The 23,353-nt window shown below is 45.8% G+C and overlaps 1 protein-coding gene and 1 long non-coding RNA gene across 2 annotated transcripts in view; one reads left to right on the top strand and one right to left on the bottom strand.

Annotated features, from left to right (window-relative positions):
- The window catches only part of LOC104853069, a 19,528-nt gene extending 17,743 nt beyond the window's left edge, over window positions 1-1,785 (top strand). The window contains exons 2-3 of the long non-coding RNA XR_777676.2: window positions 32-140; window positions 1,192-1,785. This is a non-coding gene — a long non-coding RNA (uncharacterized LOC104853069). The remainder of the gene's footprint in view (window positions 1-31; window positions 141-1,191) is intronic.
- Window positions 1-23,353, bottom strand: part of Maml3 (mastermind like transcriptional coactivator 3) — a 398,475-nt gene that overhangs the window by 128,155 nt on the left and 246,967 nt on the right. The window lies entirely within an intron of this gene.

Raw genomic sequence — 23,353 nt, 5'->3', positions numbered from 1 at the left:
TTTTTTTTTTTTTTTTTGCTTATTGTTTTAGAGGTTTCAGCCCCTGACTGGTTGACCCTGTTGCTTTGGAAGAGACAACATCATGGCGGGAATGTGTGTTGAAGCAAACCACTTGCCTCAGAGCCAAGAAGCAAGGGAAGGTGAGGAGGGGCCTGGGTTCCAAGATCCCTGTCAAGGGCATGACTGCAATGACTTAAATCCTCCCACTAAGCCCCACCTCTTGAAGGTTCCACTACCTCTCAATAGTGCCAAGCTGGGGACCAAGCTTCACAGGGGCCTTTGTGAGCCAAACTATAGCAACCCTTAAGTCTTTACAGTTGGTGACCAACACAAGCCAAGGACTTCATGAATCTGAGTACCATGGGGCATGCTGCTAATTTCTTTGTTTATTTATTTTTTGGTACTGCGGATTGAACTCAGGACCTTGTGCTTGTGAGGCAGGCAGCAGAACCACTAAGCTAAATCCCCGCTACTAATTTCAGTTGGAGTAGGACTGGCCACCCAGCAATCCCTGCCCTGGTTCTATCAGTTATGTCACAGGCTGGACAATTTGCAAAGAACAAAACAGACTTACAGATTTACCACCTACAGGGATACACATTTTGGAATTATGAAAAAAGCATTTGAGAACATTTATTCTATATTGCTATAGATCATTTAATCAAGTTCTGTACATGATCACTATGGTATTGAACAAAACTTGATGAAAACTTGCAAGGCGTAATTCTTCATAATCTCTATAAATCAATGGACGCCTACGTCATGTTCACAGACTAAAATGTAAAAGATGCAGACAACGTCACAGGTCCAAAGAAGCGTAAAACCTATCAGCTGCTTAGTTTCTACTCCCAGTGCTCACCAAATTTCAGAGGACGGGGTCTTTTTAGTCATTTGGTAGCTTTCTTCTTTTGGGACTGCCAGTAATTCATTCAGGAGCTTCTTCTTTGCCAGAGTGAAACATTCAGGTTCGTTTTCTCTGCTCTCCTCAGACTCCGCCATGAAGAGGTAGAAAGGGCACTTTAGGTTCATCTCTCTGCCCTTCATCTGCTGGGGGAATTTGGGCAAGTCTTGTGCCCGCTCTGAGGGGCCTCAATTTTCTTTTTCATTTTCTCATTTATAAAAAGTATGTAAAAATCACCTGCAGCTGGGAATGCACAGCACACAAGTTATTGTTGTCCTCTTCTGTTACAGATGAAGCATCGACCACACAGAGAACTGTTCCCGGAACCACAAAGCAATTCCCATGACAACTTTGGTGAGACCTGGCACCTAAGCTCCCCAAGGAATTGAGTACCTTCTCCTTTTTGGTTACCCTTTCCATACAAATGAGGGATGCGCTTCTAATCTGTATTTAAAGTTTCATCAAGTTAAACTGGTACTGTCAAAAAGCTGCTCCTTTTCTCCTTGTAAAAGTGTGTCCCCTTCTGAAAAATGGCAAAAATCCAACTAATTAGGTAAATCACCTGGATGAGGGTGCACATATGTTCCAGGGCCAGAACTGACAATTCTTATATTCTCAAATGAACCAGGTGAAAATGGGCCAGGGCAGGGGTGCTGCAGGTGCGTTAGTTGGGTGTGATGGGGGACAGAGGCTCGAATATTGCTTTGAAGATTAACGGAGATGGCCTAGAGGTCCCCAGAACACACAATTTTGGAGGTTCAGTCATAAGAACATAAGACTCTTCCACTGGGAGGCTGAAGCAGGAGGATCGCAAGTTCAAGGTCTGTTGTGGAACTTAGTGAGACCCTGTACCTCCAAAACGAAAATATACTTCAGGAGGCAAATGACCCTGGTCATCATCCTGCTTGATCTCCTAGAGGGGCCAAGGATAGCATGTGACGCCTGTTTATCTTCCTGCATCCATCTTTAGGTGCACCAGTCAGAAAGCCAGGCGTGGTGGCACGCTTGTAATCCCAGCATTCGGGAGGCTGAGGCAGGAGGATCGCTGTGAGTTCGAGACCAACTACATAGTGAGCTCCAGGTCAGTCTCAACTATATAGTGAGACCAAAAAAACAAACAACAACAAAAAAGTCACAAGAGAACTGCAGCACCCCCCCCCCATATGGTGTTTGGGAGTTATTTCCAATGCCCACAAAGTCTGGCTCAGTGTCCAGGATACAGTACGTGTTCAGGAAATATCAGTTTCCTTAGTCCCAGTGAGAAAAATGAAGCCCGGAGAAGAAGACATCCTCAAGGCTCTAGTTAATGGCAAAACAGGGCCCACAAACATAACCACTTAGCGTCCATAGATCTGCCAACCTGTGCTAGTTCTGTCGCCCAGGGTATCCAGGGACCACCTCTGTTAATGGACTGGCTGTGCCACCACATTCCTCTTGGTCTACAGAATCAGGGATGCTAAATAACAGCAGACAGAACCACGCCTCCCTATCCGGCATCAAGGAAGCTGCAGATCCTTTGGTTCAAGAGTGGTGACATCAGAGCATAACCACGGTCCCCAGGCCAGGGGACCTCTGTCTTACAGGTGGTCCCCTCCACACCCAGGGCCACTCACAGAGCTGCATGCCGGGAGGGCTGGGGCCTGCTCCTTGTTGCAGAGCACGCCGGTGGGCCACCTCCCAGTGTGTCCTACAGTACCACAGCTGTCAGACAAACTGCCCGGAAGAGGCCTGCTGTGTCGCTGGATGAGTCGTGACAGCCCTTGGACTCCTGACTCATGGTGATCATTTTCGACCCCCCTCCACAGCCTGCCTCCACCTGCCTCTAAGCCATCTATGTGCTATCACCCACAGCCAGCTTCTTTAATCACTAACCTTGATCTACATTCAATCTAAATCAGTGGACTTGAATCTGGGGACAGCCTGCATCTCGGGCCCTGACTCCCACCGCTGCAGATGGGCAGGTTTCCACCAGAGGACAGACTGGGGAGCGAGGTGAGTGTCGTATATTAAGCAATCCGTCCTCCCTGTATTTGAACATGATCTTCGTCCCATGCTCCATGCAGGTGGGTAATAAATCCCTGGGTCTGACACTGCTGCGGGTCTGAGAGAATGAAGCCGCTGCGGAATAAAAAGCATTTCAGGCAAACAGATGAAATGACGTCAGAATAAAAGTTTATCAATGTGTATATTATGGAAAAGAAATCTGTCCAAGTAAAATGGCTTCGGGATGTTTTACCATTAAAGCAAGTTTTAAATGATCCCTCTATTTTTCGCCCTGTCTTCCAACACATGTAGCTGATTTATCATCCGAGTAGCATATCGACATGCATTGAGGATGGTTCTTTGCTTCATGTTTCCAAGAGATTTGAGGTTTTTAGGTTTAAAAAACACCGGGGTATTTATAAGGAGTGGGAAAATATTTCCAAAAAGATGTCGGATGAATCCTAAAATATTGCTGTGCCTCCCTTTGCTTTACAAAGTGCTTTTAGATTCTTTATCTCAAACATCCCAAGTTTGCTTTTGCTTTGAGAGCAGGAAACTAGTTCAGGTCTGAGGAGATTGTGTTACAAACTGCTTCTTTCTGAGTTTTAATTTTCATATGGCAGCAAAATTTTTATGAGTCTACAGGAAAACAAAATAAACTCATTACGAAGAAATTATTGTAGGCTTTCTTATAAAAATTCCTTGCAAACATTGTTGTATTCCAGGTGTAGGCTCTGGAAAAGTCCAAGTCACACTTTTACACTGTGCAGGTCTCACTTCTCCCGGGGGTTTGCTGTGAACTCACTCGGTCCCCACTGTCCATACCGTGTCCTTCTGGCTTCCACAAGCTCCATGGTTACCAGCATCCCAGCTCATTCACACTACTCTGCCACTTTTTATTTGCTGAGGGAAACATCAATGTCTGGTCTCTATCAAGGCACTTGGTAGACGCTCAGTACGTAGGGAATGAATGGAAAGAAAAACCTGCTGGAAATAGGTAACTTATGGGAAGTGCATTGTGCAGACTGGATACCTGCTAGTGTTGTCAAGGGATATTCTTAAGCAGTAAGACGACTATGACTCTGTGTGTGTGTGTGTGTGTGTGTGTGTGTGTGTGTGTGTGTGTGTGTGTTACTGGAGACTGAATTTAGGGCCTTTACTTTGAGCTATATCCCCAATCCTCTATTTTTTATTTTGAGACAGGGTCTCCTCAGTCACTAAGTTGCCCAGGCTGGGCTTGAATTTTCAATCCTCCTACCTCAGCCTCCCACAAGGCTGGAATTACAGGTGTGTGCCACTATGCACAGCTAAGATGACTATAACTTGTATCATTTAGGAAGTCAAATTCAAAAGGGGGCAGAGGAAGGGAGTCAGGAGAAGGGTCCTCATCCTGGAAAAAGGACAATACAAAGACCTGCAATTTTGGCAACCAGGTGGACCCAAGCAGCAATCACCTTTAACTCTCCCCTCCAGCTTTGAGCAGTTCTCTGGGTGGAAAGATTCCGGGAAGGCAGAACGAGCAGGGAGGGCTGAGACAGTCATGCACCAGTGACCAGAAAGCAGGTGAACGGCCTCACCCTCATATGTTATGCCCATGTCCACTATGGGCTGTAGGAAAGCCTCTTGTCCAAGTTCTAGGAAGCTGAGAAATGCAGCTGGACCCTAAGCCACACATCAGCCTTGGAAAGCTTGGACTTTCCAGAACACCTGCAGTCTCTCACCTCTGAACTCTGATCCTGTGCAGGGTACCACAGAGTTCTGCTGCCCCTTTCCCCCACCAAAAGAAAGTAAGTCAACAATCAAAATCTTTGCTAATGTTGAAGAAGATAATTTATAGCTCTTAGGAAATGGCAACTAATAAACCATATCTGAATGTTATTTTGTCGCATTAAAAGATGCTTAAGGCAACGATAAGTCTAGGCACACAGAGGAGGGAAAACTGTACCAGTTTCAATGTAGTTCTGAATTTTAAATTCTAGTAGGGAAAGAAATGAAGGAAACGCCCCCTAAAAGAAACAGGAACACAACATAAAAGATCATTAGTTAGAATAGGCATAATGAAGTTGTGTGATTTTAAGCAAACAAACAAACAAACAAAAAAATGGAACCCAAAGCAAACAGGAAGCACAAATACTGATGACATTAAACACCACAAAGAGGACTAGGGAGTCAGCTTAACCTCTGCCACTGATTTACTGCTGGCTGAGGCAGGAAGAGGTTTAGAAGAGATTAAGAAAGATACACATACAGCAGGTCTGCTCCACACATCCAGCCAGTGGAAGGTCTGTTTGTGAGCGAGAGGGCTCAGGTCAGCCGCACGGGGCAAAGCCAGGGCACAGCAAGGAAGGAGTGTGTGCCTGGACCACGAGGGGGTCCCATCATGGCCTCCCAGCCAACCGGAAAAAAATTGGTTATCACCAGACTCGTGTTTGTCTGGATTGTCCCATCGGTGTACAATAAACCAATGCATGGATTGTGAGTTTTCTTGCTATCGTTTTGATCACAGAATTTCAGAGATTCGACAATACAGAGCATCAAGTCAATCACTCATTAGTCATGTGGCCCTCTGGCCTAGGGTCACCTCTAGTGACCAGGACCTCAATTCCTCCTGAAGAAGTTCTTACCATCCTTGGAACAGCTCTGACTATTAGTGAATTCTTCCCAAGACTGAGCCAAAATCTCTTTCTGAAATATCCACCTTTGGCCCTTGGGTAGAAAATAAATCCAAAATGTCTACAATATGAGAACCTTTCAAATATTAGAAAATGCCATTATGTACTACCCAGGTCTTCTCTACTTCAGGCAAAATACACTCAGTTCTTTTATGCTTTCATTGTGTGATTTAAAATTTTCTCACCAACACAGCTACTTTCTCCTGAACTCAATACAGCTTCTCAAGCTCTCCCTTAAAGTGTGGCATTTATTGGGCATCTGCCACCTAATGTGGTCTGACAAGCAACAGCCACAACAGTCCATGTCCACTTCTGAGCTACTGCACCTTTCTAAAAGGTGGCCTCAGCATCTCCTACACTTACTGAGTTCCGTCACGTGTGAGCTGTGTAATGCACTGATTTTAATACTGAGAACCCGCACCATGCATAAGCACTTTCTGTTACACCCAAGGCAGACAGGAAGTGATGTAACATCTAAAGTCGCACAGTAACTGGCTACCCTCTCACTGGTTTCTGCCATACTTAATTTTAATAAATATGCCTCACATTCCAAATCGTGAAGATCTTTTTTGATCTGCACTCTTTCCTTCAGTGTACTGTATTCACAATTCCTCCCGGCCCTGTGTCATACCCAACTCGATAAATGTACTCTTTATCACTTTAGACAGGTCATTCATACCATTTTTTTTTAAATCACTGCATGACAATGGTTGGGTTGCCTGATGACTCTTGGCATTTTTTTTGCAATGCCAATGGAAATTATTCCACTTAGTCAAATTATGAGACTTCATTTAAAAATGAATTCATTGTTAGTTCACTGAATGCCAAGACCATGTCACATGCTTCTTCGCATCCCACACAGCTAGTAAATGTGCAGTAAAATCACTGAAAGGAATACTGTGTTCTGAGACACGAAGCCCTCGGGGGGAGGGCACAGAGTGGGGTGCCCATGCCTCCAGTGGTTTTGGGGTACAGTAACCGCTTCCCGCTGTGGACTATGCTATCAGTACCTTCCACAACTCAGTGGCCCTGGTGGGCACGTCCAGGATGTCGTGCCTTCCTGACGGGGGACCTAGCTGGATCCCGAGGCAGCTGCAAAACAGGCCACACTTGCATGCAATGAACCAGCACTGCGTAAGAGGTCACCTACGGTAAGGGCTCCGAGATGAGACGTCCGTCCACCCTGAAGAAGACCGGACGCTGGGGACAGAGGTGGGCGTATCCCTCACCTCGGAGGTCACGAGGGCACCACCTCCGGAAGTGTGGTGGCAACACACCTTCCCACCTGAACCCCCTCGAGGCCTCAGGACGGCAGGGTACGCCACGTCCTCAGGATGCACTCCCAAGGAAGCATCTCTGCTTTCCTCCTCGAGCTTTACCCTTGCCCTGACGTCGGAGGTCCTCTACTCTGCTTCTCGAAGTACTGGGGATGGGACTGAACCCGGGAACTCGCGTTGTGCCGCATCTCCAAACCTGCTATGTTGAGATTGGGTCTCCCTAAGTTGCCCGGGCTGACCTTGAAGTTGTGATCCTCCTGCTTCAGTACCGTCCTTCTACTAGATTTTAAATAAAACTACCTTGAAGTGCCTGCAATAAAGAACTCTGAAAATAGGATCAGCTTCAGAAATAATAACAGGGTAGTTACTAAGTGCCAGGAACGGTGTGAACGGATTTATAGACATTCTGTCATTTGATAGTTGCAACGATTTTATGAGAAATAAAATAGAATTATTCTGTTCCCAAGTGGTTCAGTCAGAGAAGTTCATCACCTTGCTTGGCTTGGAGTGACCCGGGAGCCAAACCTTGACCCAGCCTGCTTTAACACACACCCTGCTAAACACACTGAGACAGACCCGGCCTCGCCCTAGTGGCAACTGGCAGGGCTGCAGGGGCGAGGGTCAGAGCAGCTCAGTGTCCAGGCAGGGTCTGCTCCGTGGTCCCCAGGGGGAGTGGCTCCCTGCCTGGCCTCAGCAGAAGGACTCAACTGTGCCTGCACGGCCTGGGCCACCTGGATGCCACTACTTCTGCCACTGCTGGGCCTTGAGGAGAACGCTTCATTTGTTATTTAAGAATAACAAGTCATAGGAGAAGGATGATCATTGATCAACAAAAATTTCAAAACCCACAGGCCCCGCGCTGGGAGCTGCTCACTACCCTGGGGCGGCAGAACTCGGGAACGTGGCAGTGGGGACAGGTCACCTCCACCAGGAGCTAGGACACATCTGCCACCAGCACCGTTCTGCAGTTTCCTGAGTAGTCTGGGAAGTGTCTGGGCAAGGAGTTTTTCTGGGCTTGCTCTGGAAGTTTCCGGCAGGAACATCCTATGTGTGCAGCTGGTGGCTGCAGGAGGGCAGTTCCAGGAAGGTGTCCCAGTGGGACACACATTCTCCTCCTCGCCGCAGTCATGCTAACCTCCTTCTCTTACAAAATCAACCCCGAGGGAACGTCTTCCTCTGCTCAGTGGGAACCTGAGGAGAGCCGGGTGTATCTGTTCCCTTTGACCACGGTCCTGTTGTCACCTGGTCAGTGGCTGGGTCGGTTAGAACTTCATCAGGCTGTGTCTGCTAGGGCACTCAAGCCTTTGAGATTTTTAGGGAGACTGTGAGGAGTAAACCCATATTGAGCTACATCCCCAGCCCTTTTTATTTGTTTGTCTTTACAGACAGGGTCTCACTAAGTTCTTAGGCTGGCTTCAAACTTACAATCCTCCTGCCTCAGCCCCCTGAGTATCTGGGATTACAGGCACGTGCCACAATGCTTGGGTTCTAGCCTTTTGAGTACACCTGCTTCTATATACATATACTGACAGAGACATCTATAAACACATAAGATATGCATATTATATAAAATTACCTGAAATCCTAAGTGAGACCTTCCTTTTTCCTGGTGGAGTTAAAACCACAAGGCAATCCACATGTTATTTTCCAGCCCTGGACTCTTTGACAGCTCTGCAGCAGTGCCTGGTGGCCACCCTCAGACATCAGGACACGGCTCCTGCCTAGCTATCCTCATGCCTCTCAGAGAGCTTCTTTCTTGTCTCTCTTGCTCCCTGCTTGCGCTGTACTTGCCTAGGCTTTTCTCCTCCCTGTGCAAATCCTCCTGGTATGAAACTCTCCACTTCTGGCAGTCCTTGGCTCCTTGTTATCTTCCTCCCACCTTGTGCCTCCACCTGAGATCCCAACCAGACTATCACAGGAGAGCCTCCTTACCACTGTCCCACTGTGTCCAGGGCCACGCGTGCTGCAGCTCACCGGCCATACAACAACCAAGCAGAAAAGACACCACAGATACCTCATTACAGATCGGGACGTGAAACCCAGAGAGGCTTAGATAATAGCCTGGAAGTCCAAGTTGGCTGAGGTGGCTCTTCCTGCTGCCATCCTGGGGCAGACTCCCCTGTGAACATCGGTCAGGCCCCCATACAGCTGCTTCTCTGTCTACTGCTGACTCCAGACAGTCCCCATCTGGTCACACTCAATGTGCCCACACATGCTTTGATGCCCTGCATCCTCCGGCCTTGCTCTTGACCACTCCGGCTACATGTGATTTGAATTCCCCAGATGTATGCTAGGTGAGGGCGGATATGTCACTTAACTCTCACCATATCTTCACCTAGAGCACACACCTGGCAAAGAGGAGGTCTTCCAGAATGAATGAACCAGTAAACAGGTAAGTCATGCCAATGAAAATGTGTGTAAGAAGAAAGGCACTAGGCTACAATAAGACTCTGGAGACCCAGATCTTCATGGCAGTACTCAGGAGAAAAGCTTGGGATTTGAAGTAGTGCTGACCTGATAGCTGATGCCGGGTACAGCCCCGGAGCCAACAGGCCAGTAAGCCTGAAAGATCCAGGCCATTGTGTGGATCACACATGAATCCCCTGATTTGTCTGCTCATTACACTAATCTCCACTTCCTACTCTAGTAGTCTTACTTAGGCATACCTGAGTTTGACTTTACTGGTGCGAATAAAATCTTGCATTCTAAATTCCTGAAGACCAAAACTTAACTATGTGCTCTCACTCTCTTCTGACAAATGCCATTGTCTTAGTTCCCTTTCCATTTGCTGGGGGGGGGGCGGGATCTGGCACAAACAAATTAAAGGAGAAAAGTTTGATTTTCATTTACAGTTTCAGTCCATGACCCATTGGCTCCAAGGCAGAAACATCATGGCAGAGGAAGGTCGCTCACCTCATGGTTGAGGTGAGGGTTAGAAAGAGCACAAGAGAAGATACACCCTTCAAAGGCAGCCACAGAGCACCGCCTCCTGCAGGCGGGACTCACCTCCTCATAGCCCATTCAGCTGTGAGCTCGTCAGTGGGTCAACCCACTCATGATCCAGTCATCTTTCTGAGCACGACTGCAGGGGGGCGGGCTCAATACGTGTGTCTTTGGAGGACCCTTCACATTTAAACCTTAATAGCCACCAATATGTTTGGGACCCAACTTGAGTGGGGCTGAAAGACCCTCAAGGAATCGGAAGCTGATTGAAAATAGAACAGGGACAAGGGGAAAAAATGAGAACCAAGAAGTGTCATGTGAAGGTACAGGATCCCAGTAATGAATGTAACTGTATTGTAGACCTAGATTGTACCAATAAACTCAATAAAAAAAAAAAAGAAAAGAAATGTTACATAGGAAAAAAGAAAATAGAGTTACTTGTGGGCAAATGTATTTTTAGGATGATAATGCAAAGTTGTGTCTTGATTGTTGCTACAAAGCTTGCTGCTACTGATGTGCTTCCCTCTTAATCACTCAAATGTTTTATTTCTAAAACAAAGGATTTGTGAAATGGAGACAAATTATACTGTTGAAATATCATCAGAGTTTTCTTGAATTCTGCAAAGTATGTTTGGGCAAAACTGAAAATGTTTTCATCTTCAAGCAACTGTCCTTTTTCAGTCTAGCTAAACATTCAATGAATTGCTTCAGTTTGATTTTTCCTAGAGAGTTAATTTTTTCTCTGTAGAGAATGAAAATAATGAAGCATGTTCCCTCCTGCAGGGGCCAAGGGCCTGCACCCACCAGGAAGAGGGGCCGTGCAGGGTCAGGATGGAGCCAGGTGGCCTTGGGAAGAAATCAGCCCCAGCTCCTGCTTTTAGCCTCCCACCCACCCTTCTTTTGCCTTCCCCATCTCTTGTCTGAATTACAGAGCCCTCTGGTCACTGTGAAAGCAGCTTTATTTTCATTCTGGAACTAAACACAAGAATGGATTGGCCCTGGATCCAAGAATGGATTGGCCCTGCTTCTGACCTCCTCTTTTTTCATGAGCCTCTCTTCTCTTTCGTGACTCTTCCCCACTCACTCTTTTCCTCCCCAAACAAACCCAGCAGTCTTAAGGATGCTGCTTTAACTTCCTCCCCAAGTCTTCCTTCATCTCTTAAGTTGTTTCCTGATTGGGGCCCCCTCTGAGTATTCCCACCCCAGACACGCAGCCTTCAAGGACAAGGAGAAAAACTTTCACCGCATCAGCCCATGCTCTTAATACCTGGAGCCCCAAGTTCCCCTCCCAGAGACCCTCCAGTTGGCCTCTCCAAGTCTGTCCACTGTCCACTCAGTGCACATTGAGGCCCAGAAAGTGGCCACAGAAGTGCAGATGGAGGTGTGAGTGAGTGTCATCCAGGTGTGGGAAGTCCCTGGGGCACAGCACAGAGCCAAGGATGGACAGAGAATTGGAGTGGAGGGTGTGTGTGTGTGTGTGTGTGTGTGTGTCCAGGGCATCCATGCTGCAAAATCCCCAGAAGGCAAGGATGTTGCATTCAAACCTGGCCTTTGCTGTTGCTAGGAAGGTGCTTGTGTACTCCCCGTGCTCAGCTGATAGAACGTATAATCCTTTTTTAGCTCGATGTATCTTCAATGTAAGGCCTACATTTGTTCTCATGCCTCGGACCCCAAAATATCAGGGATGAGTCTGGTCTGTCTCTTCCCACCCAACAACTGTCCTGCAGATCTGCTATGCTGAATTCCAATGCCATTTGGGCGGTGAATACAAAACAGAATGTGGACCTTGTTGTGCTTGGGATCCCCCTCTTCGTCGCACCACCTTTACTCTTCACCTCCGGCCACTGACAAGGCGCAGTGGTCCATCTGCAAACCAGGAAGAGAAGCTGCCACATGTCCCTCAGAGAGGTCTTCATGCAGCTTGGTGCTCTGGGGTCTGACGGTGCGCAGGACGAAATCTGTCTTGCTGATTTGTGCCTCTTCCTCACTGTGTTGTTTCCCTCTTTTCTGAAGTGTATTTCAGAGAGGGAGAAAGAGAGGGAGGGAGGGAAGGAGGGAGGGGCTGTGATGGAAGGTGGCCAAGCAAAGATGAGGGGTGGAGGAGCAGTCGGCAACTGCAGTTTGACGCTAATGATTTGTGTACAATTCAAGGTCAGGGAATGATATGTGAGGCTTGCGCGCCCACCCACACAAGCATACACAATTTAGTACTTGATTATATCAGCATAGAGCGCTAATACTCTCATACTGCCGCGTTCACTTGCCTCTCCAATTAGAAGGAAAACGTGGAGGGCAGGGACCACATGTTAAGCTCCTTTTGTTCCCCGAAACACCTACCACCTTATTAGGCACATAATAGGCATTTGATAAATATGTTTTGTTAAGAGAGGCCTGCCTCAGTTAATGAAATAAACGTCTTCTTGAAATGTTCGGAATAAAGTGGGGCTCTGTAAATGGAATCTGATTTTAATGACACGAGGAAGGTTGCAATGGGAATCGTGTGGTAAATCCTTTTATAAAAGCCGATGATCATTCCATTTGGGTTGTTGTATATATTTTTCACACTCTTGGACCTAAACCAGGGAATTTCAACCTGGGCCTCTGCGAATCCCCTGTCACAGCATCCACATTTGGTTTGGGAATGTGCATTTTTTTTCTGGTGAATTTGCTGGAGCTTTCATTGTATTCTCAAAGGGATGTGCTACTTCCAAAAGAGAAAAAAGTTAAAACTCGTGGGCTAGAGGGTGCCACAGAAGTTCACAAAATGCTCTAGGAAAATAATTCACCAAGTTTGGCAAGGGCAAAATAACAATCAAAGCTAACATTTGTTGAGCCTCCGCTACATACCAAACACTTGGCATTTATTGCACTTAATGTCCCTGCGAGGTTAGCATTGTCATCTCATTGTGACGATGAAGAAATGAGCGGTTCACCCCAGGCACACAGTTATTAGCCATCCAACAACGTGAGATCTGAACCAGGGATCTGCCTGCCCCCAAATTCCGAAGTTTTCAGTAAAATGGTTTCTGCATCTCTAATGTCCTACCTAAAATAATGATGATAATGATAATCATAAATCAATTAACAGGAGATCCTCAGGGGAAAAGTTAAAAAAAAAATACATGAAGGGCTTGGGAGGTAGCTCAGTGGTAGAGCCCTGGCCGAACATCGCAAGGTTGAGTCCCATCTCCTGCACTGAGGGGAAAGAACAGAAAAAGGAAATATATTAAATCCAAGCACAGAGACAACTCAGTAAAGACCATACATGAAGGGCTAGTGTTCTAGCCCAGATCTCTCCATTGCTCATTGCTTCTCACTGACTTTCCCGGTCCAAGGACATGGCCTAACCGCCCTGTGACACACGCGAAAACCAGAAGGTGGTCCTGGTGTCCCTGCACCATCACCATTCTGGAGACGAATTCCTTTCCTTCACATTTCTCAAGAGAGAAGTCCAATCCTTCAAGCATTTATAAAGCATGTACTTCCTATTTAGGGTTATGTTAATACTATGTGAAAAGGTGTGTGTGTGTGTGTGTTGTGTTGAGCAACTGTACTTTTTAACCCAAATGTTGGGTATTGTTTCTGACCATTCAATTATACTTTGGGCTACTGTATTTGGGAAAATGGTGATTGTATAGTCAATGGTGCAAACTGTAAAAACAACACCCAGCTCAATACTCAAGGGCAACTGCCTGCAAATGTAGCAGGAACTCAGGGACCACACAGTTAACACTGAGCATGTGAGCATGAGGGTGGCCACAGGATCATTCAAGATTCATTTGACATTATGAATTCATTCCATTTAGCTACTCAGCTTGAAACTAGGAGAGTAAATTAATATGTGAAAGGGCTGTTAGCTCCTTGAAAGAAAGTAACATTGAAATTCAGGTTTAATATGTAACCGGAAAGGCAGTTTTGCACAAAGGGAAGGAAATCCTGGACCCTGAATTCAAAGGATTCGGGGTTCAAATCTCTACTCCACACTAGCTGCATCCCCATAAGTGGAAAAAAAAATCACTTGATCTTTCCAAGTCAGTCTTCTCACATGAAGTGCAGTTAAATTATCTTTATAAGCTTTGAGAAGAGTAAATGAGGAAATATTTGGAGAGTATATATTCACTCCAAAAAACAGTAGGATTGGGCCAAGGATTTAGCTCAGTGGTTCTTCCACCTGCCTCGCAAACACAAGGACCCGAGTTCAATCCCTGGTACCAAAAAACAAAACAAACAAAACAGTCAGATTTTGTTTGTGTAACTTCATGTCTAAAGAAAGTATGCAAAAATAATAGATTGATAAATTCTCTCTCTAAAAATCCAAACAGAATAAAGAATACAAACAAATTCTTCTCCATGCAGGATCACGTGGAGATTGAAAAGAAGTCCTTACAGTAAAAGCTCACAGGAAAAGAATTCTCAATAAGCATTTTCCTGTGCATACGTTTATCTAAATTTCCTTCCCAATTTTATTTATCACAGTTGACATTTTATTGCTTAAAATAACCTCATGCGATCCAGAGGGAGTAGCAGAAATGGGTGTGGTGCTCTCAGATGCACTATGGTCTTTCTTCCACGTCAACGCTGACATGAATTATGTGGATGTCATATTTGTGTGGGAAGTGTGGCAAAGGCCACATTCACTGCAGAGTTTGATCGGTATGTTCCAAGTCCTGCCTCCACAGTCATTTCGCATATGTGAGACAAAATTCTTGAACAAAAAAAATCCCAATGTTCAGAAGAAATGAGACGCCAAGTGGCAGAATGAGTGTCCACCATACTGCGAGACCCACCCATCCTGCCCAGCCGATAAGCAGCCATTTAGTTTCACTGAGTTGAGGACCTATGTTTTCAAGGACCACAGGAAGCCAGCTTTCTAAAAGCAATACAATTTTTGTTTTTAATATGCAGTGTCCTTCAGTGAAAATGACAAGGAGGTTGCAGTAACATTAGGACGCTGCAGATGAGAACTCTATCCAGAAATAAAAGTGAAAAGACCCAGGAAGCTGGATAAGGTGACTGTAAAAATATCTGTATAGTCAGGCGCAGTGGCTCAGGCTCGAAGTCCGAGCACTCTGGGAGGCTGAGGCAGGGGGTTCCCAGCCCAGCCTAGGCAACTTAGTGACTTAGCAATATCTTGTCCCAGAAACAAAACACAAAACAACAACAAAACAAAATCAGTCAACCAACCAAACAAACCAAAAGGGCGGGGGATGCAGCTCAGTAGAAAGGCACTGGGTTCAATTCCCAGTACTGCCAAAAACAACCACAATCTGTTTATGTTCTTGCCAAAATGATGCTAGAAGTATTGATTTTTTTTTCAGATTGCTTCTCCATGATTCAAAGGCTTACAGACCAGTAATACATCAGCACCCATTTAAACAACCAAACCAAGTGCCACTCCCCTAACTGCTAACAAAAGTATATGGCATTCATTAAAATACACAGACACATATATGCGCGCGCGCGCACACACACACACACACACACACACACACACACACACACACCAAAGAAGGAAAGGCGAGGAGATAAGACACAGAAAAGCACTGCAACTTGTTTTGGCCACCTATTGCATTCTACAAGATCAAAAATGGTTCAGAGGTGAACAGGCCACTGCCCGGGCAAAGGCAGCAAACCAAAAGAGGTGGGCTGTGATCTTCACCAGCTTTCCCAGGCCTTTTCATCCTGTGTCAACACTGAGGCACATCTGCCTCGTGCCTAGGGTCTCACATTTTGATTCACACAGCCTTTGCTTTGGTCCCTAGTTCTGTGCTCACTGCATGTCCACGAACACACCACTCAACTGCATCTGCCCAAGGTCCAAGATGATTCAGAGATGAAATGGTACAGGCTTTGGCATGCAGGGTGTTCCATACTTCACTTTGGATTGGAGCTTCTCAACCTCGGCACTATTGACATTTTGAGCTGAACAACTCTCCTCTGAACATCTGGCAGCATCTCTGGTCCCCACCCATTAGATAGATGCCAGCAGCATTTCCAGATGTTGCCAAATGTCCAATGGAGATGGGGGTGGTGGGGGACAAAGGTCATTTGTGGTCAAAGATCATTGCTTTGGAACAAGCTTTTAGAAGTATTCTGCATAGCCCCATTCTTCTTGATGCACACAAGCATGCAGGGTATACAAAGCTCTAGAGGAGAAAGAAATTATGTGACTCCCAGGGTCTTAGTTTCTTCATTCTGAGGCCATTTATTTCAAGATTCTCTCTTATTCTAAATTCTGGCTCTGAAATTCTGTTTCTATCTTTTTCATTTCACCAAGGACTTAAAATGATTTCTGCCTATAAAGCAACTTGCTCAAGTAATACTTCCTAAACTAGAAAAAGGGGAAAATAAATTGATTTATAATTCAGTAGAATTTAATTGAATTTATAATTAAATTAGAACTAACTGAGGTTGACATGATGGTGATAAGTGAGTTTCTGGATATTTTTCAAGTGCACGCACCTGAGTCCAGACACAAATATACATACACACTCATACATATGTCTCGTGTGTGCATCACTTTGCACAATCACTACTACTTATTTACAGACCTAGTGCTAGACTTTCTCTATCAGAGCATAATTTTTTTCCCTCATGTCCAACATCCATCAGAAGTGGTTCAATAAATCACGCATTCTCAGCGACCACAAAGATGGAGATGAACTTAGCATCCATACTTCTGCTCTTTTATTCCTCCCGAGGACAGTGACTTCAACTGACTGTCCGTCCACCTGATGAGCCACACAGTGTTAAAAATAATCCTCCTCGGTCAGTTCTCCCTGTACACTAAGCAATGGGCACCCGTGGTGTTTCCAGTTCAAGGTTTGGCAGTCAAATTTGACTCCTGTCTCTCTCTCATGCTCCGTGTCTGCTCACGGTCACTTCCGCCATCTCTGCCTTCCTCTTTGGATCTATTGCCAGGGTCCTAATTATTTTGTTCCGGGGTAGGAGGCTGTTTGCTAGCATCTCTCCTGCCAATCACTTTGATCAAGATAGATCCCTCCGCTCTCCAGAGATCTACGGTGACAACCCACTGCCTCTCCCATCACAAGTCAGATCTTAATCATGGACTCGGAGGGCCTCCTCTGAGCCTTCTGGTTTGTTGCTCCTCCGTCTGTGCTCTGACTTCTTGTCACCCTCCACAGCAATGTCCTGTCGCTGTCACTCTAAGTAAAGGAAATCAGAGCACAGGAGTGATGCCCTTTAAAAGGATCATAACCAGAACAGGAGTGAATTACCCTTTGCTTATACTCCAGTCACCAGGTGTAGCTGTTTACTATCTCACTAGGGTGTACTTTTTCAGTTACAGATTACTACAAATACTTCTGTACTTTGGTTTCAAAACATGTTTGCATATTTACCATACCAGATAACATGTTTTTTATTTTTGGTACTGGGGAACTCGGGACCTTGCGTGGCAGGCAGTGGAACCACTGAACTAAATCCCCAGGCCAGATAACATGATTTTTTTTTCCCTCCCTTTGGCATTGGGAATTGAACCCAGGCCTTCATTCATATTAGGCAAGTGCTCTACCACTCAGCTACCGCCCCACAGATACATTTATGCTATTAGGAAGTCAAACTTGAGCACTGATTTCCTTGCCGTAACATCTCTCATCCAGGCACACGCATTGACTTAATCCGAGAGATTAGCCAGATTTCTCAGCTCAAATATGTGCAAAGGAAGAGCCCTTGAATTTAATCATTGTAACTTGGAAAACATGTCTTATATCAAATATAATGCGAATTTGTAATCTGTTACTGTTTAAAATTTAAATTTTAAAACAAACAAACAAAAAAAGCTTTTGGGCTGGGGATTTAGCTCAGTGCTTCCGCCACCTGCCTCGCAAGCACAAGGTCCAGAGTTCGATCCCTGATACCAAAAAAAAAAAAGGCTTTTGCTGAAGGATAAACTTCTTAAGGGTGGGGAGCAGGCCTTTTGCTTCCCTGTGATGCTCACAGTGATGGGAACCTAGCTTTGTGTGCAGCTGGTCCTGGATAAATGTTGCTAGGTGATTTACACTGGAAGGGGAAATGGAAGGAAAAGCCTGAAGACTCTGGATTTGCGTGCATGCGTCTTGCTGCGAATCACACAAGCGTGGGAGAGATGACTAAGAGGGTAGCATGGGATGATGAGGGCTTCGGCCGGAAATAGCAGAAACAGGAAGTGACTTTGCAAAGGGATTAAAGGCAGCACCCAGCTTGTGACTCGCCGGGCGGAACCAGGAATAGAAATGATACAGGCCTTGAAATGAAAAGATGAAGGAATGGATTCTTAAAGCAGAAAGGGAAAGGCCTGGGTTCAGAGCGAACAAGACAATGACTCTGATGCTAAGGTCCTCTGAAATGCTATTTTCTATCATAAATAAAAACAAAGGCTTCACATTAACCACAAATGTTGTATCACGTCTCTGCTGTGAGCACAGCTTTGACACCAGGACTGGGAATGCTAAGAAATATCCGGTGTGTTTGGGGCCCGTGACTTGCTCCCTCCACTACCCCAGCTCACTCACCATCAGGGCCCTGCATCTGCTCCTTCCACCACCTCTGTTCTTCCTGCTCCAAGCCTTCCCCACCAACACCACGGAAGCACTTTAGGAAGTGTGGAAAGCCATTCATGACAGCTGGGCGTGGTGGCCCCCGCCTGCAATCCTAGCACTGTGGAGGCTGAGACAGGAAGATCATGAGTTCAAGCCCAGCTTTGGCAATTCTCACACAGCTAGACCCTGCCTCAAAATAAAAAATAGAGAAAGAGCTGGGAGTGGAGCTCAGCGTGGAAGCCATCTAAGTAATGGCATTATGAAGAAGCAAAGGTGTGTGACTTGGATGCTTTATCATGAGAGGCACTGTGGCTTTGCTCTGCTGAAGTCATCCAGTCAGGGGCGGCCACCTCCTTGTCCTGAGGACATGCAAGTCACCCTAGGAGAGGTCCACATGGCAGCAATGGAAGCTTCCAGCCATGGCACTGAATGGGAAGCAGGTCCTCCACCTGGGGCCAGCCTTCGGATGATGCACTCTACCAGGGCCCCAGAGTCAGAACGGTCCCTCTGCACCACCCCTCGGAGGATGCCTGCAGCACTGTGGTAGCACACGTGACACGCAGCTGCCAAGTTTTGGGTGTAATTCATTACACAACAACATCTTCTAAATAATAGATTTTTTTTTCCAAGAGAACCCTTCTTTATTTTGGAGGCAAGTTTTCAAAGTTGTACTAGGCCTGGTGACACACACCTATAATCTTAGCTTCTCAAGAGGCCAAGGCAGGAGGATCACAAGTTCAAGGCCAGCCTAAGCAAAATAAACTTGAATGAACTTGTTGCAAAATAAAAAATGAAAATGGAGTTCTCTGAATTCAATACCCAGTCACACACACACACACACACACACACACACACACCCCTAATGAAGTACCTCCTTATATGTAAATAGCCCCAAGATTTAAAAAAATATATTTTAAGGTTAAAAAGTATTCATTATTTTGGAATATTTGTTTACCTGTTTTTAATACAAAGTTTTGATGTTATAAATGTTCAAGTGCTTTAAATCTGGCCTTCCCTTTTAACTGCTGATTTTAATAAAGACAAATGATTTTTCTAATCTCACGAGTTTCCAAAATATGTAGAGCATTTGTAAAGGCCTTGAAGAGTGTACAGACCTCTTAAGATGCAGAGCTGACTGATTGTCTTTGAGGCATTTTTCTCATTTCAAATCACTCAACATAAATAAAACAGGTGGCATTTGCATACTAAAATTTGATAAGTTTTTAAAATGTTAAACAGACACAAATGTAAAGGGAACAGTCCCATAAAGCCAAATGAAAAGACTTTTTTCAGGGTCTCGCTGTGCAGTTCAGCCTCACCTTGAACTAACTACGTAGCCCAGGTGGGCCTCCAACTCACTGTGATCCTCCTGACTCAGCATCCTGAGCTCTGGGATTACAGGCGTGGTCCACCATGCCTGGCAAGAAAACTTTATCAGCAGTGAAACTTTCTAACAATAAATTTAAAAAGAGATGCTCTTACCATTTTGTTTGCAGTCCTTGCCCATAAATTTTTCACATATAGATGATACTATGCTTCTTCTAGAATCTCTTCTTTTTGAATGCTCAATGCCTAGCTGCAGGTATAGAATAAATGTCTGCTGAGTGAGGGAATGAATCTGGCCTCCAGGAAAACTGAAGCAGTTATACTCTGCTAGCAGATCAAAAGGACATGAACGGCATATGGAATGATTAATGCTTTTAATTACACGTAAAGACCCACACGGTACCTGCTACTGCTGTACTGCTATTTGAAACACGTACATTAATACACAGAGTTGCCTGAATGGCTATCATCATGGTCCCTTCCTAGATGAAACATCAAGCTCAGACAGGTCTTGTAAGTAAGGAAATCTTTGGGGTTGGGATGGTTCAGAGCTGACTCCCGACCCCCGCCTTGGCCACCTCCCTGGCCCGCAGTCCTTTCCTGCCTCACCAGCATCCCTGAATCAGGAAGGTAGGGTAGCGGAAATCCTGCGAGGGCTGCCTTGCGGGTGTTTGGGGGAATTGTTTATTCACGAGTTTCTCTCACTAGACTGCCAATTTAACACTCTGCCAACTGGCCAATTACTCACGTTGGTGGGGAGCTAAGTGGGTGCTTCGCCAGCTGCACACCTTTCTTTCTCAACATAATTAATGAAGCTCATCAAAACCCTAGAAAACAAGCCCACAGCACCGGCTCCTCTGATTGACGGGTTAATCGGGGTCAGGTGTTCCTGACCTGCCACAGGATGTTTATCTTGGCCCTGGGGCTGCTCACAAATGGTAGATGCTGACAGTACGCTGTGTTCCTTCTTTGATAAGCAGCCATCTTACTGGCTGCACAAATGGCCTCAGCACGGCCTGAAGGCACTGGGCCTTTTAATGACATGGCGATGCCTACTGGGTGTAGGATGCCCTACAGGGCTCCTTGGCTGGGTGGAGGTGCTGGGAAGCTGGATCCACCCCATCCATTTGGGATCATAGAGATTTTCAAGGTGAGGGAAGGAGTCAGAGGCTCACAGTCACCGAACAGTTTCCGCTCCGCTTCACCTTGGGTCCTGCCTACTGCCTTTCTGAAGACCGGGCAGGATTTCTGGTTGTGGTAGCTCTAGGTCAGGCTGTCCAGGGTGTCGCACGTGAAAGGTGGCTGGGCTGGGCGGGACATGGCATGTGGGGTGTATCCTCGGCACATCTGGGTATCCAAGACGTGGTCTGGGAAGAAGGGTGAACGGTGTCCCCTGAATATGTTCCACATTGATTACATCTTCATATAACCGTATTTTTAGTCTATTGGATTAAGTAAAAATGTATTAGAGTTCATTTCACCCGTTTCTTTTTACCTTGTGTGACACGGCTCATAAATCTCTGAAAATGACACGGTTCGCATCTGTGGATCGCACTCTTTTATTGGAAGATGCAGCCCTGGAGTTTGGAAAATCTCAAACTGTCCCTGAGCGGAGAGGGATCCAAAGGCCAAAGCATTTCCCAAGTCTTGTCTCGCGGCTTTCTCTGTCACATGAACGAAAATTTGACTCACGGGTGATATGGAAGCTAGCATTATCGACTGCTCAGGCTACGCTGCGCTCAGATGGGAGTCGCCTTCATTCTCCTGGGCTTTCAGTCATGCTTGAGCCCCAAGCTCTGCAGGACAGGCTCGGACTCGCCCAGTCTGAGCACAGTGTGACACTCTTGACTGCACGGAACTGAGCACCTGACTCTGCTCTGTGTGTGGCGGCTTTTGGGGGATGATCCCGTGGGCCCACAGCTGCTATCTGTGGTGATGCAGAGTGTGCCCAGCATGAAGCAGGCAGAGGGGCTGAAAAAAGGGCTCCCATCACAGCAGGGCCTGGGCTGCGGCACATCTGCTCCAAACAGGTCCCCCTTTGCATCGCTGGCTTGCATTAGCTCGCACTGAAGGGCTCCTGGCTTAACAAGCCCATTAACACATCCTTCGTATGGACCAGAGAAAGCCCAGATACACCCCAAACATCTCAGCCCTAAAAGCAATCATGGTTCCTACTATTTACTAGTGAGCACTATTTACTACTCACTAACCAGTCAGGACAGTGAATTGGGAACCTCAGCAACACAAAAGGCCCTTTGATTCTTTACATACTAGGTCACAGGCAGCAGCAGTCTGGTGTCTAGGAACAAGAGTCCATAGAAAAATGCTCAGGAACCAAGCTATGATAGAAGAAGGAGACATTTTATTTTTCAGAGTTTTGTAACTTCTAGAAAAGCCCATAGCTGCCATGAATAGTTAGTGAATCGTGACATGATAAATTTTAAAGCTTGCAACGCTGCTCCTCTCACACACTTCACTAAGGAGAGCTCTCTTCAGACGACAGTCATGATCAAGTGAATTTTTATAATAAGAATATTAAGCAAAGAGAACACATGATGGAGGCAGTTAATACCCTCGAGAACGAAAACAACCACTTTCATGATTATATGAATTTGTGGAAAAAGTAAACACTTGTGAAAACAAAAAGCCCTGCCATAAATTGCAGGAGTAGCTATGTGGGGCTCCACGTAGCACAAACTAAAAAATACCACCGCGAGCTTGCTTCACACCTTTGGCTGAGTGGGGAAAAGCACCTGAACAAATAGGAAACATACGTCAGAAGAATGAGACAACCAACAAGGTAAATACCAAACGTTTGAATTGCTTCTAAGAACAAATAAGATTCCATGCTTTAGATCTATATGTGAGGTGATCACGATCTCTCGGAAACCCTCACTTAGATCAGAAACATTTGCGTTATTTCTCTCCCATCTTGCCATATATTCAAGCACTAAATTCTGCTACTTTTTCCTCTGTCACTGCTTCTGGTTTCCCTTACATGTTAATGACCGAGCCCAAATAGAGATTTTTACTTTCTCACTTGAAATGGCACAGGCCCTTCGCTGTCCTCCCATCTGATCTAACCCGACTTCTCGTCCTGAGCCTGGCTGTAATCTGCACTGTCCACTTTGGTAAGAACCCACTGCCTCCCCCGGAGTGTTCCCTACCCGCCTCCCACCCCGCTCCTACTCATTCCTGGTCTATCTCGAAGCCTACTTCTCCTCTGGAATCTGCTTTTTGCCTACTCCAGGCTGGCCTGATCCTCACCTGGCTTTCTGATGAGCTCCTGAACGTAGAATTTAGTAAGGTGAAACTTAACTACTCTGTGACTTAACCTATGTACCTCCTTCCTCAGCAGACTGTACAGCTCTGGACATTCTAGTTGATAGGATTTTTTTTCTCTTTTTAATCCATATTTAGAACTCTAGGAGTGAACACACACAGGGAGGGTATAATTGATCATGTTTCACAACTTTCCACACTTGTGGGTCAGGCCCTTAGCCTATTCTATTTGCAAATGCAACACATACTCATCATGGTGGTGCTGGTGAGATCCAGAAAGGCCCAGGGTGAAGAAGAATGAACCTTAAAAGAAGGGAAGTAGACTGGAATTGGGCATCTGGCCAAACTGATACCCTCTCACAGCCTAGGAACTCCTGGGCAAGTTACCTAGATGCCATCTTTTTTTTTTTTTTTTTTTTTTTTTTTTTG

This window comes from Fukomys damarensis, unplaced genomic scaffold (genome assembly GCF_012274545.1).
Source record: "Fukomys damarensis isolate Sample0158 unplaced genomic scaffold, DMR_v1.0_HiC HiC_scaffold_38, whole genome shotgun sequence".
Taxonomy (NCBI): domain Eukaryota; kingdom Metazoa; phylum Chordata; class Mammalia; order Rodentia; family Bathyergidae; genus Fukomys; species Fukomys damarensis.
This window is presented reverse-complemented; position numbering and strand designations above follow the sequence as displayed.